The following is a 19,210-nucleotide window of genomic DNA, read 5'->3' as shown; positions in this document are numbered from 1 at the left end:
ATGTGCTATTACACCTGATGCGTGTTAAATTTGTTTACATGTTACTTTTTATAGCCCATTTCAAACTGAGGCACTTAATCTTGCCTTAGATAAGTGAAATGAATTAATTACTATCAAATCCTACGCATTTTTATGCATTTTGTCATAACAGTAATTTACATGTTTCCTTAAGGAGAGAACTTGCAGAACTCTGAACATAAAAATACTGTTCACTCTTTTGTCTGAAAGCTTAAAAACGCACCTAGTTCAAATTATTCCCTAATTTTACAGTAGCTTGTTAATTGTTTTCAACCAAAGCTTGTTTCTGTGCATTAAATACACTGATTAGGCCCAATTTTTCCCTGCATCGCAGCTACCAGGATCACTTTCCTCCAGCACATAAGGGAGGTCTAAATCAAATAGGTTATTTTATATTAAACCACCAAAAACATCAATACACACACACAGGACCACATCAGATCAACAGCACCAGCTTCTATCATTTAACATGCCTTCTACACAAAAAGCAGGAGGTAATTTGCATAGGACTCTTAAACCACATACTTTTCATCAGAAGAAAAGTCATCACCACTGAGGGAATTTTTCATTGCAAAGGTGGAATTTATAATAGAGAGTCAGGTCTGTTACATTCTGAGCATTAGATGCTCATAAATTAAAAGTAAATTCAAACAGGTTTCCTTTAATTACCATATGATGTCTAATTCCTCACTGCCTTCATCTGAGTAGGAATGAAATTAAATAGGAAAAAAGAAATCTATACTTACTATTAGAAGGCAAACAGGCTTCAGTACAGTTGCATGCACTTTCAGCCAACTTTTGAGATCACCAATGTTTTCATAACAAAGTCAAAAATAAGCCGTTTTGAAAAAAGCTTCAATCAAAACTTCTAACCCCTGCTGCTTTGTTGCACAGGAAGACGGAATTCTTGACAATGTATTTAACACATACACAAGTGGATATGTTAGGAAAATCCTCTTCATATGACATTTCCTAAGAAATCTCAGGTAACTGAAGATGACATAAAGGCAATGACAAATGACAAAGGCATGATTTAATTTCATTACTTCAGCAATATGTTCCTCTCTCTGTTCATTTGTACTCATCTGGTGCTTCATGTTTTTGTTCACATGAATACTGCATAAATACTTCATCCCAGGATCTGTTTTCTGCATGTTTGAATAGTGTGCTGTTAAGCACCTCAGGGTTCAACAATAAAAATATGCATATTTGAAAGCCACATTCCCTCTAACTATATGACACAGAATGTAATCAAGAAATGGGCAGCATACGGACTGTATTCCAAATATAACTAAGCCATCAAATTGAAGAAGAATTCTTGGTAAAAATTAAAAAAAACCCATATTTCCATTAAGACATATTCTTCTGACCCTTCACCAGCACAGCGGTACAGTTAACAACATGAACACCAACTGGTCAACTTTCTATTTGTATAATAAAGCACATGCTTTGGTATGCATGAGAATCAAACTAAGAAAAGGGCTGGAGCGGCTAGAATTTACTACCTTCCTAATGTTTTCTTCCAAATATAACCCCACGGAGCTCAAATGCAGTTACACATCCATAAGACTGCAGAAAATTAGGCCATGTGTGTCTGAAGTTGTCAACCATGGAATAATTGGGAAGTCTTCTGAGCATCTGAGTTACAAGCACAAAACTGTATCTAAACAAAATAGAATTACTTGCACAGCAGCCAATTAAATGCGTAGTGTAATAAGACTAGTGATAGGAAAAAAGTTTCCTCTTTGACAGGATAATAAGCTGATGACATTGCTCATGAATGAAGTATCAAAACTTGGGGTACTTATTGAACCGATGCACAGAACCTCCAGCTACTGTCTCCGACATTGTCAGTAACAAAACAAAACAAAAAAAAAAAAAAAATCAATGCCAATATAGCACCACCTTGCAGCTGCTCACATCCTAAAAAAAACTTCACTTTACCATCTTGCATCTTTCTCGGAACTATGAGAAAACTGCATAAAGGTCAGGGAAAGTGAACTTCCCCTGCATTCTCACAGCTGGTTCCTCCAGATTAAAGCTGAAGAGCACCTGAAAGGTACCAGGCAGAAACTTTCCGTGCCTTTGCAGAAAAACAGAACAGTTCCCACACCTCTGAACACAACATTTTTCAGCAGTACGCAGATACTTCTACTAAAAAGAAAATAATACCTTGTCTTTACTGTTTATATCCAAACTGAAAATTAGAAGAAATATAGGTTAACTGGAGTACATGGAAAAGGCAGAACTCAGTAATATCTTCTCATTTTCTGCACAATACGCAACTACTGCAAAGAATTAAAAAGAAAACAAAAAAAAAGTCCTGCAAGTTCAACTAAGTAATTTTACATTCCAGAGAGCTTAAAATGATTTGCCAATTATATGGTCAAAAGTGAAACATTATAGTCAAAAATTGTCCTTTTTATATCATAACCTGTTTTCCAAATGTATTAAGAAAATATCCATAATCTTTTATGTGAAATAGAAGTTACTCAACCAGGATTCAGCAAATTCTAAACCCACACAGCTGATTTGTCAACTATTTGGCTGTTAACTCTGACTTTAAAAGACTGATGTGTTACCTTATTATTATCTTTTAAAAGGGTTTCTCTTGGGATTGCACAGCAAAGGAATGAGTATGTAGCCTATCTTACACAGGAAGGAGAGATTTTTATCCTTAAAAACAGGAGGTTCGCCCACATGATCACCTGGGACAAACTTGGCCAGTGCAAGCAGGCTAGAAGGTTATAGGAGCCTGGGAATGTTTAACATCAAGAAAGTAATTACAGCCCAGCAAGATCAGAAGGAATTACACAGGAAATGTGAACAGTAACCCTTTCATGCCAAAAAAAAAAATCATGAAAAACTGAGCTCTCTGCTGCCAAACTATGAGGCTGTACAAACCAATTGCAAAATGCAGGAATGGAAAAAACACTATATATTACTAGCCTATAAATTCACAATGATGTGATAAAGCTATACTTCCAAAAACAGAACAGAATCCTTGGTCTTTCTTGTTACCATGTATAGGCTGTATAATTAAAGCCCAGAAGAAACATGAAAACATTTCAAACACCATGTAAGAATGGTCAGTACTCTCTTTAGATTTTTTTTTTTTAGTTTTATGCTGACCAAACAGTCTCCTCCCTAGAAGGTGGCCAAACATCTTGTTCTTATTTAGTCAGGGAAAACCTCATTCCAAAATAAATAGCACATTATCCAAGTAAGAATGCTAACTCTCTCAGTTATCTATTCCATAAAAATCAGTCTCCCAAATTCTGAAATAAACCCCATTGCTCAACAGAATGAGTTCAAGCTATTCTATATATTTGATACTGAAGAGATTTCTATTCCCTGGAGACACAAGGGAATTTGATTAATCTGACTGCGGCTGAATCCAGTTATAAGGCCTTCAAGTGCCATCTTGGAAAGTGAACAAGAGATTATACACACATGCTCTTCACGCAGACCTGGGAACCATTTTAATTAAGCATGAGACTTTTTAAAGGTCTCCACTGCAGAAAACTGCACGACTTTATACCAATTGATAGGTAATGCTGCAAAATGCCAGCAAATAACCCTGATCAGACAGAAGCAAAGCAACTGCACACTACACTATTTTTATGAATTTGTTGATTAAAAATTGATGAATATATTCTCATTATCATATTAAACAAAGATAACATGCTCCCCTACTAAGAATATTAGTGTATACCTGGATTTACCCAAAAAAGAGATAGAAGAATACTTTTCTGATCAAAAACTTCAATAGATTATTTCTCTTATTTAAGAACTTCTTCAGTTGTCCTTAAAATTACAAATCAGGACAGTATCACACATTCTAACTGTTTGCAGTATCTCTCCTATAGCATTTAAGTACTAGCATTTTAGCTTCTTTTTTTCCATCTTGTCATTCAGCTTTACCCTCTACTACCAAATCTGTTTTCTCCCATCTGCTCAATTTGATTCCCCCTTTTTTTTTTTTTCCCTTCTTCGCCCTCATGCCTGCAGTAAGTCTTCGCCATCACTAACTCTGCAGGCAGAGCAAAATTCCTGCATGACTGAAGTCTACTCAGCTACCTGCTTAGTCGAATAGCGAAATTAAAAACTTGCAAAAAATGAAAATAGAAGACAAAAGCAGGACATTAGGCAATTCCAAAGCATGGGCACGCAAATAGGGCGGATATGATGCAGAAAAGACATAACAATCAAGAGGGCCAAAAAGTTATAGCTGACACTATAGCCTGCACAAATAACTGCCATTCTTTAGGAAACAAATCCGAAATATGAAACAATTATATTTTCTATTATTTTACTGAGACAAAGGCTGAAGAGAGACAAGTGCCCTGACCTCATTTTAAAGAAAAAGGTTACTAGGGAAAAGTTTCATCTTCTCCTATACTAAAACTTAATCCCATTTTTAAGAGTAAGTTATTCGCAAAAACAGACTAAAATAACTTTCCCAGTGAACGCACGTTCTTCTGAGATTAAAGTCATTTCTTCCGAATTGATCTGCCTCCAACACAGATTAATTATTCAGCCACGAAATGTCCATACAAGATAATATCCCTAAAAAGTACAATAATAGATAAATCCTGTAACTACAGTAAATTTGTGAGGGCTATGAACTTGGTGCAAATCTATCCACAGCACACAACACTCACCTAGATCAGTCAGAAAAATACTTCAGTATTGTCTCAAGACATTCGGTCTTTAAAGTACTTGTACTCATAATGCAAAAATACTTCTAGTGATACCGCTATCACATTTTCAGTAGAACTATGACGGCCTCAATGTGGATAAAACCGTAGCTTTTCAGTGGTTTAGTGGTTAACTGCTCAGTTTGGAAATCTGTGGGAAGCCATGAGCTAGCTACTTGGACTCTTAACATGCAGATGAGCTGATGGCAACAGTGCTGGGAAATGTTTCCTTGCCTTCCCTAGTGTAGACAACGTATCAGAAGCTGAGCATTCCTTTCAACAGATAATTTAATTAGTTCATCGGTTGGACTCTGAGGCAGCAGTGCAGCTCACAAAGTGCACCATTAATACAATTTGGTTTTTTGCAAATCAACAAAATTTTCCTCCTGACTACATCTGCTCTTTGTAGGGACCCTTCAGAACTTATATCCGAAAATCAGTAATTTACCAGTGTCTTTTAATGAAGAGGTTACTGGCATTCATTTTGTCTTATTTCCAGATAGAAACATAACTAACTTTAAAAATCTGAAAGTAAAGGAATATCATACTCTAGACCCATAAATCCAGTTTATAATGCAAAAATGAATTCCAAAGATACTAACTTTGGAAGTTATTAAGTTTCTAAACATGACTAGAGACTTCTATATAAATTGAAAGTCATCTCTGATTTTCAGGCATCTGTGGACAATCAACATCTGTATGTCAATGACTCCACCTAGTCTGTTCCATACTGCAAGAGGAGCATATACCCTAAACACTTTCTCATAAAGCAGCTTTCTAAATATAAGCGAAGACTGAATAAAAGCAGTTACTTCCGTCAGAGAGCAATACCATTCACAGATGAGTATCAGAGAGAGAAATTGCTGAAGAAAATCTGAACCTATTATTTGTAAATATTCTCCAAGAACGGTTCTTCTGTGCCAATCAATACTAACCTATGCACATTTTTGAAGTTTATCTATCAACTTGTAACTGTTAAGCTTTGATCACTTAACGAGCAACTTAGAAACGAAATGGGTCTTTCTAGCGTTTAAAGCCTAAATAGTATAAACTGAAAATTCAACTAAACTATCTTCAATAATGAACAGTAAACATCTTCGAAAATATAACTCCAGTTAGATAAGAAACTCTTATACTGCCTAAGATGAGTATTTCTCCCATCACTGAAATCTCAGTTAAAAAAGACCTGGGATACTTAGTCCAGTCTATTTCCCTGATAAGGCAGGGTGGTTCCAAGACTATACATATACAATCCAATACACAAGCAAGGATCCTTTTCTTACCACCCCTCTTTTTTTTTTTTTTTTTTCCTGTAAAGGCGGAAGGCACTCAAGAAAACATTAGATATCACTATCAGGAAACTACTCTGGTTCCTTAGCTTACATTTTCCTCGCTCCAATTAAAGACATTACTCCTCAACTTCTGCAGATCAGCATTTTTTAGTTCTTCATTTCTTTGCTGTTTTCTGAACTGAACAGCTTCCTGAAACAGGAAGAAATATATGCAGAACAGACCAATTCTGTAGTTAACAGAATCAGCTCTACAGTCAACAGAATCAACATCACTTAGATGGCAGTATGCTTAATCCAAAGGACTTTTCCAGTTTTCAAAATGTGATCAACTAAATGTCTCAAAGATATTTGCATTTCTAGGAATGTGGTTTCAATTAAAAACAATTTAAAAAGATTTTGCTCTACTTTGATCTCAAACATGAAAATAAGCTTTTTGTACTCAAAATCAAAAAAAATAATTTACCAATGACCTTCAGTATTTCAGATCAACTGTTTGAAGAATTTTTTATATGCAAAACCTCCACAAATGCCTATTACAATCTATCAGATCAATTACACATTAATAACAGTTGTAAACAAAGGTTAAATAACAAACAATGTGCCTGAAAACAGGCTTATGTTTACACCAAAGACTTCCGTCACTGGCATAGTCTGTTCCTTCGAGATACAGGCTGTTCTTGCATACTTCCACTGCTGAAACACAAATCAGACGTAAAATACATTTTTAGGGTAAATTATTTTCCTTTCTCTATCCTACTAACTTCAAAAAAAAAAGAAACAAACAATTTGGTACATGCAACTTTTACCGACCATCAGTGTATCAAAGACATACGCATGTTAAAGAGCGAAAGATATGAAAATACTACCGCTTCAGGACTGTTTAATTTTTTTGAAATGTGCTTTTCTGCTTCACTGAAGCAAGATCACACAGTTACCAATGGGCCGCTTTAAGTCCTGGCATTTCTGTAAGTCTTAACCAGTTTTTGCAAAGACCAAAGCTAGGCCTCAGAACTGTGCATGACCACCCAGACTTTACATTAGAGGAAGAACTGCTCATCTTTCTGTAAATTTAAGGTGTTTTTACCCTACAATTTCCAACTGTTCAAAAGGTCTCAAAAAAGTTGCATTTTAGTCTCCCAGAATACAGCCAAGTTGGAGCAAAAATTATCCATTAATTTGTACCAAATGTAATGGATTATTGTGATATTGTAACAATATATAAAGGATATGACAATTTCTCTAAATAATTAACGGTATATGAAAACTCCAAAAAGAAATGCTATTACTTTTACCTAAATATCTTGAAAAATGAAAACTAAAAACATGATGCTTTAAAAAGTGCAAGAATTTCAGCTTCCTTGTAAAATTCTGGGCTGTTAAAAAAAGATATCCTCAGCTGTCTGGAATTCATTTATTCTATAAATAATAATATAGTTTCTCAGTCACAAAGAACTGTAGCCAAAGTAATCAGAATAATGGTTTTCAAAGGCAAATTAAATACTTATGAAGAGTAAAGAATTATAAACTGTGCCCCTGATTTACCTGAACCACAACAATTAAAAGTAGATGGCAGAAATTTCTTTCTCCTTTTCCTACATTCTGCAGAAGGCAAATATGAAAAGAACATTTTACATTATTGTCCACAGCAAAAACATGCTACCTTGTTTATCTGAAGAGTAATCTCAAACATAACTTTCAACTAATACTAAGTGATTTTTTTATTTTTGTTTTTGCTAATGTCCATCTTCCTATCTTCCATCTTCCTGTCCATCTTTGCTAATCCTCCATCTTCCAGAAGGAACGAGCATATCTGAATCAGACTACAAAGTACAGCAAGGATCATCTAAGTTTTTCCATGTCTACGCTTCTGCAGTGCAAGGATACTGAATTGCTTTTCAACAGACAGGTACTCTGCCCAGGATTCAACTAGAAACCGAATTGCTCACAGCTCAGCAAAAATGTCAGAACACACGACTAGAGATACCTGAGAGGTTCAACACTGCTCGGGAATGAGGGGAACAGGGCAATCTGGACTGCAGAATCATACTTTTGGAGCACGATTCATATCATCAAACCATAGCTCTGGTCTCGGGACAGCATCCTGTCGACTCAGATCAAGAAACTGTACCTAGTCTCCATTCAGCTGACCGCCAATATAGTACCACTTACATGAAATGGGGGAGGAGGGTACACACAACAATCCACAGTCCTACAAAAGAGTACAGGTATGATTCTTGCAGGTCCTCATCTACTCTAAATGAAATCTACAGTTTGATACTTTTTTTAGAAGTGAAATCTTATCATCTAAAAGGAACCTCAGAAATGCTTACAATTAAATGATTCAGAATAAACCCTTTAAATACAGAACCCCTAATATATCTGTTTTTCTAATGTTCTTTATGTCGTCACAAAGTCTTTCAGACACTGCAGTAAAGAAAGGCATTTGAATCCCAGGTGAAAAATACTTGGATAAAATTAAGTTCAGGAAAGACAAATGATGATAATAAAACACTAAATTCTATTACATTTCCAGCATCTCATCTGTATCAGAAGAAGCTGCCCTCAACTGGTTAGAAGTGCAAAATCCTGAAAACATATTGGACTTATCACTGTCTGAACAAACCTTGCAGCAGCTGTTGATAAAAACTGGCTTCCTTTACATTTAGGGACTCAAAACAGCTTCACTTCATCTTATTCAAGTTAGACCCAACCACAAGGGCTTGTCATTTTCAAGACACTGAAAATAGCTACCTAGACAAATTCAAAGTGCTACAGCTAACAAGCAATCTAGTCTGTCCTATTTTCTTTTAGCCATCCATGTAAACTGCCCATCAGCAAAAAATACGTTAAGGTTTGTTCCCAAACCTGAACAGCATGCTCCAGTCAAGGCCTTATAAGCCCTAAGGAGAACAGAACACGTGCATTACATACATGACACTTCTGACAACACATCTCACTACAGTATTTATTAAAAAAAAAAGTAAGACTTTTTCATTATATTTTGATTGAGTGCACAATAAGATACCCCCACTCTATTTCAGATCCTATTTCTCCTGTAGGAAACGAAAAGAGCTGCTACAACCACCAAACCTGTTAGAACCAAAGCAGGAGGCAGCATGGTTTTCTAAAACACTAACACAAGATTAAGGAGCATCATCTCAAGGAAAAAAATCAAAAGATGTATTACTATCCTCCTATTCCGATTCTGGTGCAAGTAAAATTTTTTCATTACAGAGGAAAAAAATCCATCAGGCTCCAGAAAATATCAGTACATCATCATACATGCCAGACAGTGGAGAACTGGTACAACTCCCCAATTTAGCAACTTGTGATCAAAATCACTCCAGATTAGGCATTTGATTATATTTGTACTTTTATAATCCATAAACTGTACTGTGGCAACAGGTATTCTTGAAGTGCTGGTGGACGATGAATAAAAAAAATTAAAATATGAGAAAGATAACCAAGTAATTAGATTAACTAGCAAGTTACACAAGATGCTTCAGAATTGGCCTCCTTATTAGGGCAAAGATAAAGTACTACCAGCCTAAAAAAAAAAGACGCTAACATCTGAAGCGTTCTACTCACTACAAAACTGAACAAACCAATGCAACAAACTTCTCCAGTATCTGCTTATGCAAAGACAGGTAACCTGTACTGCTGACTTTTAAATGCTTAATTTTGAAATACTAACAATCCCTGAAAAACACAACTTATTATTTAGATGTTCCAATCATAAATAATATTTACAATGCGACCATTACTTTAGGTCCATTATTCCTGAGAGAGCACCTCAATCCTTGAAGTTTCTCCTCTCTTGATAGGGAAATTCCATTTTTAAGAATCACATAGAGAAAATGTTTCAGTATAAATCTTGACTATTCTAAGCCAGGAAAACGTCCCACAAGTCACTAAGCAACCACCTTTCAGGCAAACTTTCCATAATTAAGGTATCTCTTAAAATTGCACAGGCATCTTTTATTTTTGCAAATAAATCCTGTTTCCCACAACTCAAATGACTGTGGAAAGAACACCCGTGTCAGTGCACTAACCCTCGCAGCATAATGTTCAAACTGAATGGCAATTCTAAATGTATGTACGGCTTCTAGCAGAGAAGAAAAACAGGAGGAAGATTCCCCCCCTCACCCTCCAGATTCCCATAAGCTTTCTGAACCTTTTTATTCCTGCCACAGCACCTCCCTGCCATCTGCTCTTTGCTAATCTAGAGCCAAACACAACAAATTTAAGTCAGTCTGTTGCTAAACATACTGAAAGTAAAAATTGCAGCCTATACTAAATGGAATTAAGAGGACATTTCAGTGGGAATAAGGAAAAGTTGATTCTGTCGGTCAATTTATAGTTAGGATATCTCTTCCTGCTGAACACTGCTTTTGATGCTTTTGTTTATCACAGATTTGTATTTGAGTTTGATAGAGACTGAAAGTAAATATAGTTTCCAGCACTTGAACCATGCCAAGAGAAAAGACTGGCAGAGTGACAAGCATACTCATTTAATTAAGATACCCCCACTGCTCTCTTTTATAGACTTTTTACATACTTGCTGGAAGTTGGCTGGATGACACAGAAGGCCACTGTTAGTTCACCTCACCCTCCCCAAACACTCCATCACTCCAGGTACTGGAATAAACAGAACAAACTTGTGAACTAACTTGGATTAAATTTCTTTGGGAATACCTACTTAATATGTGAATCCAGGCACTAGAAAAATCTGCCTGACTAGTAACAAAAATCATAAAAACAACTGCCGAACTAACTTCTGCCCCAGTGGATGAGGACTCCAATGATATTGCCCAACACTTCTCCGAACTGCCTGCTTACAGGAAAAAGTACCTCAGCAGACACTCCCATGCAGAACTAGCCATTGTACCCAGCTGATGTTTCACCTAGATGCACCCTAACAAAGGGCTAGGAAGCAAGGGAATTAGTGAGATGCTATAATCTTTCCCCAAAGTGTTCCATGAACAAGTAAGGAAAAAAACGAATTCCCCTACTCTCATCACCAGTACAAAGTATCACTTTTTTGGGATAATCTCTAACAGAAAAATCAGGATGGGAGGGGGGAAAAAAAATCTCACAAATGACCCAAAAGCTGAGGGTTTATATGCTTTTAGAAGAAAAGTACCCTGAGTCCATATAATGGATTGCATTCTAAATTATCCAATTTTGATTTGAATTTTCTTAAATTAAAAAACCCTACACTGCAGAACTGTCTTATTGACATATTTAAAGATAAATCCTTTTTCAAGTTTTATATTTGCCACTCTAATTTCACAGAACGTCCCCTTATTGAACTGGAATTATTATCCCCATCATGATCTAACAGAACAAAAGCTCTTAAACTACTTTTTTGAAACCATTCAATCATTCTGTGTATCTGCGCTATGTTTCATCATATTTATTGCTTTTCAAAAGGTGATCAATCTTCTTCAATTTCTCTTTACCAGTTTTCCACTTCCATAGATCACTCTTTTAGCCTTTTCTCCAAATCTCCTCACTCTTCACCTTCCTTTTTACATGAGGTACTTAGCACTACATACACTGATGACATACTTACTATACGACAGCAAGACACTGCTTTTTACCATAGCATTTTATTTCCTACACTTTTCTCCATCATGTTTTATTTAACCCAACATTTCATTTACTCTGATTACAAGTATAAACACTTACGGATACCAGAAATTAACAGAGCTCTCAAAAACTAGTTTCCAAACACAGTCCTCTGCCTTGATTATATGCCTCCACGAATGTTTGAAAACTCTTATCATTTCAGGCCAAGCAGTCTTTTACTTTCCTCTCCTTCAGTGTGATTCCTTGCTTACGTCTCACCCAGTACAGTCCTCAGCTCTGTCATATACCAATTAGACATCTTCTTAGGAAGAAAACCCCTGGTTTACGAGATAAAACAAAGGTGACTCCCCTAAATTACAGATAAGCGGACTTTTCACCATTAGGCCTTCAACGAGGAGCGATTTCTGCACAAGAAGAGGTATGTAACGTAATACAGTTGACCTGCCCTGGGAAAAATTAACATTTTAACAGAAAACAGAACACATGTAAATATAGAAGAGAAAAACATTTATAGACGAGAAGAACATTCTACATCCCATTTACTTTACAAGAACAATGGTAAATGTTAACACCCCTGAATTAATTACTAAAATATCCTACAATATGATAGATATCCTATTGCTCCTAAAGAGGTAAATACCTAGCCACAGCTAGATAAAAGTTTCCAAGAAAAAGGTGCCTCTGAAGATATCCAGCCCGAACTGTCTATGGCTATTTTTATTTGGAAGCTAAAAAACAAGAGAATCAAAGGTCTAAGACTTTCTCCTTTGACAATGAGGAAGATTATTGTAAAGTTTGTTTGATAGTGTGATTTTGGGAAGAACATAGAGTGATTCACCCAACTCTCCATTCATAAACACTTTGCTGAAAAGAACAAATCATTTCTGAAAGTAATAAAAAACAGCTGAAGGCATTTGGGTGGTCTCCATTTCAGTCCTGAAGTATGGAACAGTGATTTTTGTCTAAATCCTATAACAATTTGTTTTCCTCCTTCAGTAAAGCCTCAAAATTTGCTGACAACAACAATGATAAAACCCACTGAACACTCCCACAACATTAGTCTGGGATTTTTTTTAGTAGCCTGATAACTTAAAAGTGCTTGATTCATCATATGCAGAGCAAGCTTATACACACAGTAGAGCCATATAGTTTTTGTAGACTGATCCTTTTTGATTCTCTAACAGTATTTTGAGGTTCATACGCTATCCCTTAAAGGTAGAAGTATACCATTAACAGAGAAGGATGCTGGACAGACTGCTGACATTTAAACTTCACTACCTTGCTTCCTAAATACACGGTTCTACTTTATTCCTTCACCACCTCTTCTGACTGAGCTGAGAAACACCAAGACCCATCAGAAGTTCATGTCTTGCTACATGTAGTGCTGCTTCATTGAAATGGTAGGCTAATACAAATCTGAGATTACAGGGACTTGCAAAATACTGGTAGGCTGGAACCTCACATGAGGAAACTAACCAGTCAGGAACGCCAAAAACCTCCCCAAATTCAGTTTTGTATCCTTTATTATTTAAAATCACATATATGCAGAACACAGAAGCATGCTCAAAACCACACAAGGCAGTAACAGGAACATCCCTGTTTTTATAGTTCATCCAGAAGAACTATAAATATATAGATATAGATACACACACAGGAAAAGTGAAACGGTAAAGATGCATAGGTATGACAGAAATCACACTTGAGTAAGGTGTACCTAATCACACTGGAGTAACCATACATAGTTTTCAAGAGGAAAGTTCTTCTTCGGGAAAGGTCCTTGTAACAGAAGAAAGAGTCCCTTACCATTGCCTTCTATAGCGGATGAATAAGGAACCAAAAAGTGAGAGGTCACACACTTCCTCCATAAAGGTTGTTCGTTCTGGTTTCTGCTTTTCTATGGGGGCGGGGGGAGTACAACCACTAAATAGTTCTTACAGACTTTCCAACCTTCAGTTACTGATACATCTGACTTTACAACTTGAGAGTGGCAAGTCAGTTACAGAAACATTTCCTTACTCAAACATGAAATTCTTCATCAAGCCTGAATTTAGAAGCCACTTAATAGTCCAAATTGATTTCAGTGATAGGTCCGGTACGCCTGCCACCCGTGCTTTCTTGCCCCCTCCAACTCTTACACCTACTTGCAGCAAATACACTTTGTGAGCTGCTTTCCCATATCATTTGCACCTGCTGCTCTTGGCAAACACCCAAGTAGGACATAAGAATACTCCCGTTCTTTCCACCATCCTGTCTCTCCAGAGACTTGTTGTGATGGATGCATTTCAGCAGGACAGGGATACTCCAGCTTTGAACTTTATCTCAGCACATTACTCTGTCTTGGCATTAAGCAAGATAATTTTTTCCTAAACCAACAATCTTGGTTTTGGTTTTTCTGAAGAATAGTCAAGTGCTTTAGCTAGAGAATGAAAACATAGAAGACTTGCACACAGAAATTAACATTCTATAACAGGCACTGAAAGTGAAAATCACTTCTTCTAAAAATATATACTCATTCCTCAATAAAGCATAACTTTATTCTGTATATGATTCCATGAGAAAATAATTCATCATACTGAAAAAAATTAAGATAGAACGTTTCGTTTTTAAACGAGCATAACCACAGGTGAAGTGACCACAATGCATTACAGCTCTAAAAGATGCACTGAGCTACATTTTGTATTCCTTCCTTTCCATTTGTTTAATAACTAAAAGTATACTGGTGGCTCAATACTAAACCTGTTTTAGTTGCAGGACACTGGCTAACCTCCCTTCAGGCAAGGCTTTCAGTACTATACGTCCTTCAAAAGGTGTCAGAAAGAACCAAAGATAAAAAGAATACCATATAGTTTAGGTGATAAAATAGTTATTTCCTAATGCACTAAAAAGACTAAGGACAAACTAAAGACAGTCTCTCCTTATCTTACACAGTTTTGTACCCTTGTTTAATAAGAGCATATGTAGTACAATTGTACTACATTTAAGTTTACGGTGTTTTGATTGCAATTTTGATATTAATTAGTAAGAATTAAGATGCATTGCTTCACAAACTGTGATAATAATTTCCTACGATGTCTAACTACACTATAAATATCAATCAAGTAAGTTAAAAAAAAAGAAAAAAGTAAGCTTGAATACTACTTACACTCAGTTTAATCTGATTAAGGACAAACCAATACCCACAAATATGATACTATAATAAGACAAAGACACATTTAATTAGCGAATATCACATCATAGGATGGTTTATACCCAGCTATTCTCTGTGTTTTCAAGAAAGGCAACAAGACCAATGATAATACATAACAGCAACAACAAATACAACAGAATTCTACAAATGACATTTAAAATTCATAGTAAGAGCCTGTTTGTTACACCAGCATGGTAAAGTAAGGAAGCAGAAGTGATTACAACTTTTTATTTCCACAATTTAAACAGTCTCTGAAGATACACAACATACATATTTTTAACATTGACACCATGTAGAAGTTTGCATTTCATTCAACTTTGATAACAACATGCAAATACACTTCATGAGAAAGTTAACAAATATTATCCAAGCGTAACTGTTTTGTTATTTGCCAATGTTATCAGTCTTCTACAAATACACATCCATATTTAAAATTTTATTAAAAAAAAAAACTTTTATGTAAAAACATTTTGCAGTTCTGTATTAGCCAACTGTAGTGATAAAAATGAAGCATTAAGACTGAGCAAATAAGGACAAAATCTTAACTTGACTTCAGATGAGGATAAGCATCAAAAATAACCTTTCACTGTTGACGAACCACTAATAACTTTTATGGAAATTCTGAACACAAATAATTTCATTGGAGAACACGCCCACTGGAGTATACTCTCAGTGGCATTAAAGTAAGAAATGTTAAAAAAACAAATCAAACAGAAACAAAAATCGTCTATTTAAGAAGGAAAGTAGATAGAGAAAACTTTAGGGAAAGGACATATTCAAAATTTTCCATTCAAAGAACGCAAAATTAAAATGCTTCAGGTACCTAAGGCTGCCTGCATGTACTCAGTTAACCTGTGACAAACATGCAGCAGTTTACCACAATCATAAGGAGGTAAGCTACTTAGATATGCCATTGGAAAGAGGTGCTTGTTATGAAATTTCTGAGAGATAGTCCTACCTATGAAACCTCATCTCACCATATGTTATTCCTTCGTGTTCAGATAAATATAGCAACAAAAATTAGAATATTCTGCCAGAATATTAACTGTATTCTTTCAGCGTACCTACCTTACACATCCTGTTGCTGCTATGGCCAATAAGGCATTTCATCCGTCTGAATTGCTGTTTTAAGGGGAAAAAATTGTCCAAATATCTCAGGAAATATATTTAGGAAAGGACAAAAATTATACTAAATGAGAAACACAGAGGTATAAATTTTAGAAAGCAGTAAATACTCAAATGATAATCTAATAAAGTGTGTTTATTCTAAACAGATCAAACACAAGGGTATTTCTGAGGCTTACCACACACAGTTCTTTAGATTAGAAATTACAGTCACACATATTTGAATCAATATTGCTAAAATAACTGACGAAGTTAACGCATTCCTGATTTGACAACTTATTTTTAAAATTCTGTCAGTTTCTAAAATTGTAACTTCAATAACATTTTTAGCTAAAATAACTTTCAGATGAACATGGTACTTTCACCACTTCATCATCCTCATGACCTGACAATATGCATCTCATTAGATGCGAATAAAAATCTAAAACCGTCACCATTTTCATATAAACATTGTAATGTATTAAACTACTTCCATAAATGACATATTACCTTAGCACATACAAATCCTTAATACCGCTCACGTCACAGATGAAGAACATTCAGTTGGTTTAATTCAGCATAATCACTGAACCTGTGCATTAAAAATATATATGAAAATCACTACATGTATCTAAAGTTTCATATAAGTCAGAAATATATCATCATTTGCTGTCACTGTCATTACTAGTGCCAATATTCTGAAAAATAAGATATAAAGGATGCATAGGAAACCAGTATTTCCTTCATGAATTCTTTGAAAAAAATTTTAATTACATAACTTTTTAATTAGTTATCTAAAAATCTATTACTTCAACACTCTGTGCAAAAGTTAAATAATATTTGAATCATACCATACACATTCCAATTTTCTTCTGATTCTTCCATTACCCAAGAAAAATCTTTTAATAATTATACTAACACTCAAGAATATTATATCAGACCATTACAAAAAATATTTTAAACTTGCAGCACCACTATAAGTCTTCTTCCTTCCTTCTCCTGATTCTTCAGAATCTTTAACCAACTTTAAGTTTGAAAGAAAAAAATCTGATTCTTTTAGCTACCAAAGGAGAAAAAGCTAGGCACCCATCCTTGAGAATTATACTTTGCTGTACATTAAAAAAAAAAAATTGGAGGAACAAGGAAAAGAAAAAAAAACAAACTTCACACAAAACTAGTATTAAAAATAACTACCTATTGCTACATTAAAAAAGAAGGAAGCTCAGTATTTTGTTTGCTGAAAAGGCCTGTTAAAAACATACAAAACTGCATATAGAGCCTACTGTGCTATAAGGGGGATATGCAGTTACCTCGTTTCTTCCTTGTTTTTCCTTTTTTGTTATGGAATAATTACATGAAAGACCATTATTAATGCCATATTACAAGTTCAAATAAATCAGTACACGCAAATCCAAGACTGTAATTTCTAAACTATGCCAGCTAAATTACACAGTATTTAAGGGCTCGGCTGTTGACTGAGACCTCTACACATGCTACACACATTTTAAAAAGTTTCAGCATGAAATAGTTAACGTGAAGAATAGAAGTGAGCAAAATGCAAAACAACTTGAGCAAAAAGCTGGCAAGAAAATATTTAGATGCATCATATAAATTAAGTCAGACATAGAATTAGGGAAGTCTTTCAGGAAAGCATGACTCCTGGACCCCAAAAAAGGGGCGAGGGGGAGTTTCTCCACACGCCACAATCAAATCCCCTACACCAAAGATACCTCTGCAGTCCCTCCTGAACCGTCTCTTGCACTGCTTTTGAACACTTAGCGCTTCATTTTCCCCAGTGCAGGCCACGTTAGAGCACGTATAACTTCTGCACGTTGGCACTAACGAAGCACACAACACAGGCCGAGCCCTAACGAAGTCATGAGCTGCCAGGCCTCGGCACCACAACTGCGCACAAACGCCACGTCCCCTTCTTTCGGTCGCTCCCGAACGACAGCACCTGCAGCCACACCACAGACCAAAGCCCCGGCCTTGGCAAGGGACCCGCGGGCCTCCGCCGCCCGCCCGGCCGCACCCGCCCCTCCGCCTGGGCGGAAGCAGCCGGGGAGCCCGGAGCGGCGCCCACCACGGGGGCACCCACCGCCGCCTCACCCCCCTCAGCGCGCTGTCTTGCCCAGCGCGAACTCGCGTGATTTGTAGAAACCACCAATATACAGGGGCTTTTGTACGTCTTTATTATGTTACATCTCATCACGCCGTAACTACGGTCCCGCTCGTGCTCTAAACGCGCCCGCGCTGCCTCTGTTTTTCTCCGCTGCGGAAAACCCCTGACGCAAAGCCCAAGCCGAGGTTTCGCACGGCCGCCTTCCCGCGGCGGCGGCACGGCGTCACCGCACGAGAACAGCTCCGCAGCCCCCAGCCGGGGCTTCCCCGCTCACCGGGAGCCCCGCCGCCGCCGCCGCCGCCGGCAGGGCATCCCCGCCCTCACGCAGGGCAAGGCCCGCGCGCCCGCTGCGGGGGCGCCGCCCCGCCCCGCCAGCCACCCCGCGTTTCGCAACCGCCCCTCGGCCACGCAGCCGCCGCGCCGCGCTGCCCCGCCGGGACGAGAGCCCGGGGGCCGCGTCCGCCGCCCCTCGCGCTCCGCCCGGCCGCGGCGAAGGCGCGGGACGCCCCCGCCGGGGGCGGCCGCCACCGGCTCCTCCTCCCTCGCCCCGGGCCGCGGGCGGAGCGGCCTCCCTCAAACTCCCCCCCCCCCGCCCTCCGCCAGGTCCCTCGGGGCCGGGAAGGGGCGGCGGCATCCCGCGCCCGCGGCGCCGCCCGGCTCCCGCTCTGCTCCGCTCGCGCTCCCGCACCCACCCCGGGGGAAGGGAACTTACAGCGCACCCCTCTGCGTGCCTGCGTCACGCCGCCGCCACGTCACGGCGACGGCGCGCTGTGGCGTCACAGTCCGCTGGAAGCCCGCGTGGGCGGGAGCGACCGGGGCGCAGGCGCAGAGCCACGGCCGCCGCGCGGCGGGAAGGCGGCAGCGGGGGGAGGGGAGGGGTGAAGGGAAAGCGGCCTCCGCGGCGCTGCCTCGAAATGGCCGTTACGCGGGTGCCTCCTGCAAGGGCCGCCGAGCGCCCGGCCTGTCCACCCTCAAAAGCCGCTGAGTGCAGGGCCTCAAAAGCGCAGGGCCACCGCTGTGGGCATCCAGCTGTGCTGTCACCGGTGCCTGCGCTGTTGCCTAGCCCATGTGGTTTGCGCGAGTTATTCACCACGCAGCTCATCCCGCTGTCCTTGACACCCCTCTTGCCCTGCGTCCACATGGCCGTCCTTCCCGACGTCCGCCCATCCCAACAGCCGCCCATCCCGACGGCTGT

At 38.4% G+C, this 19,210-nt stretch overlaps 1 protein-coding gene across 14 annotated transcripts in view; it reads right to left on the bottom strand.

Annotated features, from left to right (window-relative positions):
- ZNF438 (zinc finger protein 438) overlaps nt 1-18,859 on the bottom strand; it is a 71,099-nt gene extending 52,240 nt beyond the window's left edge. For 4 of the 14 annotated variants that reach the window (XR_011139579.1, XR_011139580.1, XM_068934434.1 and 1 more), the window contains exons 1-3: nt 18,728-18,833; nt 16,404-16,485; nt 15,858-15,911 (exon numbers count right to left, since the gene is read on the bottom strand). The gene's annotated coding sequence lies outside the window, so the exon portion shown is untranslated. The other 10 variants (XR_011139581.1, XM_068934437.1, XM_068934440.1 and 7 more) reach the window with 7 other exon arrangements.
- Between the last annotated feature and the right edge of the window lie 351 nt (nt 18,860-19,210).

Source organism: Struthio camelus, chromosome 2 (genome assembly GCF_040807025.1).
Source record: "Struthio camelus isolate bStrCam1 chromosome 2, bStrCam1.hap1, whole genome shotgun sequence".
NCBI lineage: Eukaryota > Metazoa > Chordata > Aves > Struthioniformes > Struthionidae > Struthio > Struthio camelus.
The sequence above is the reverse complement of the archived record's forward strand: the minus strand, read 5'-3'. Positions and strand labels throughout refer to the sequence as shown.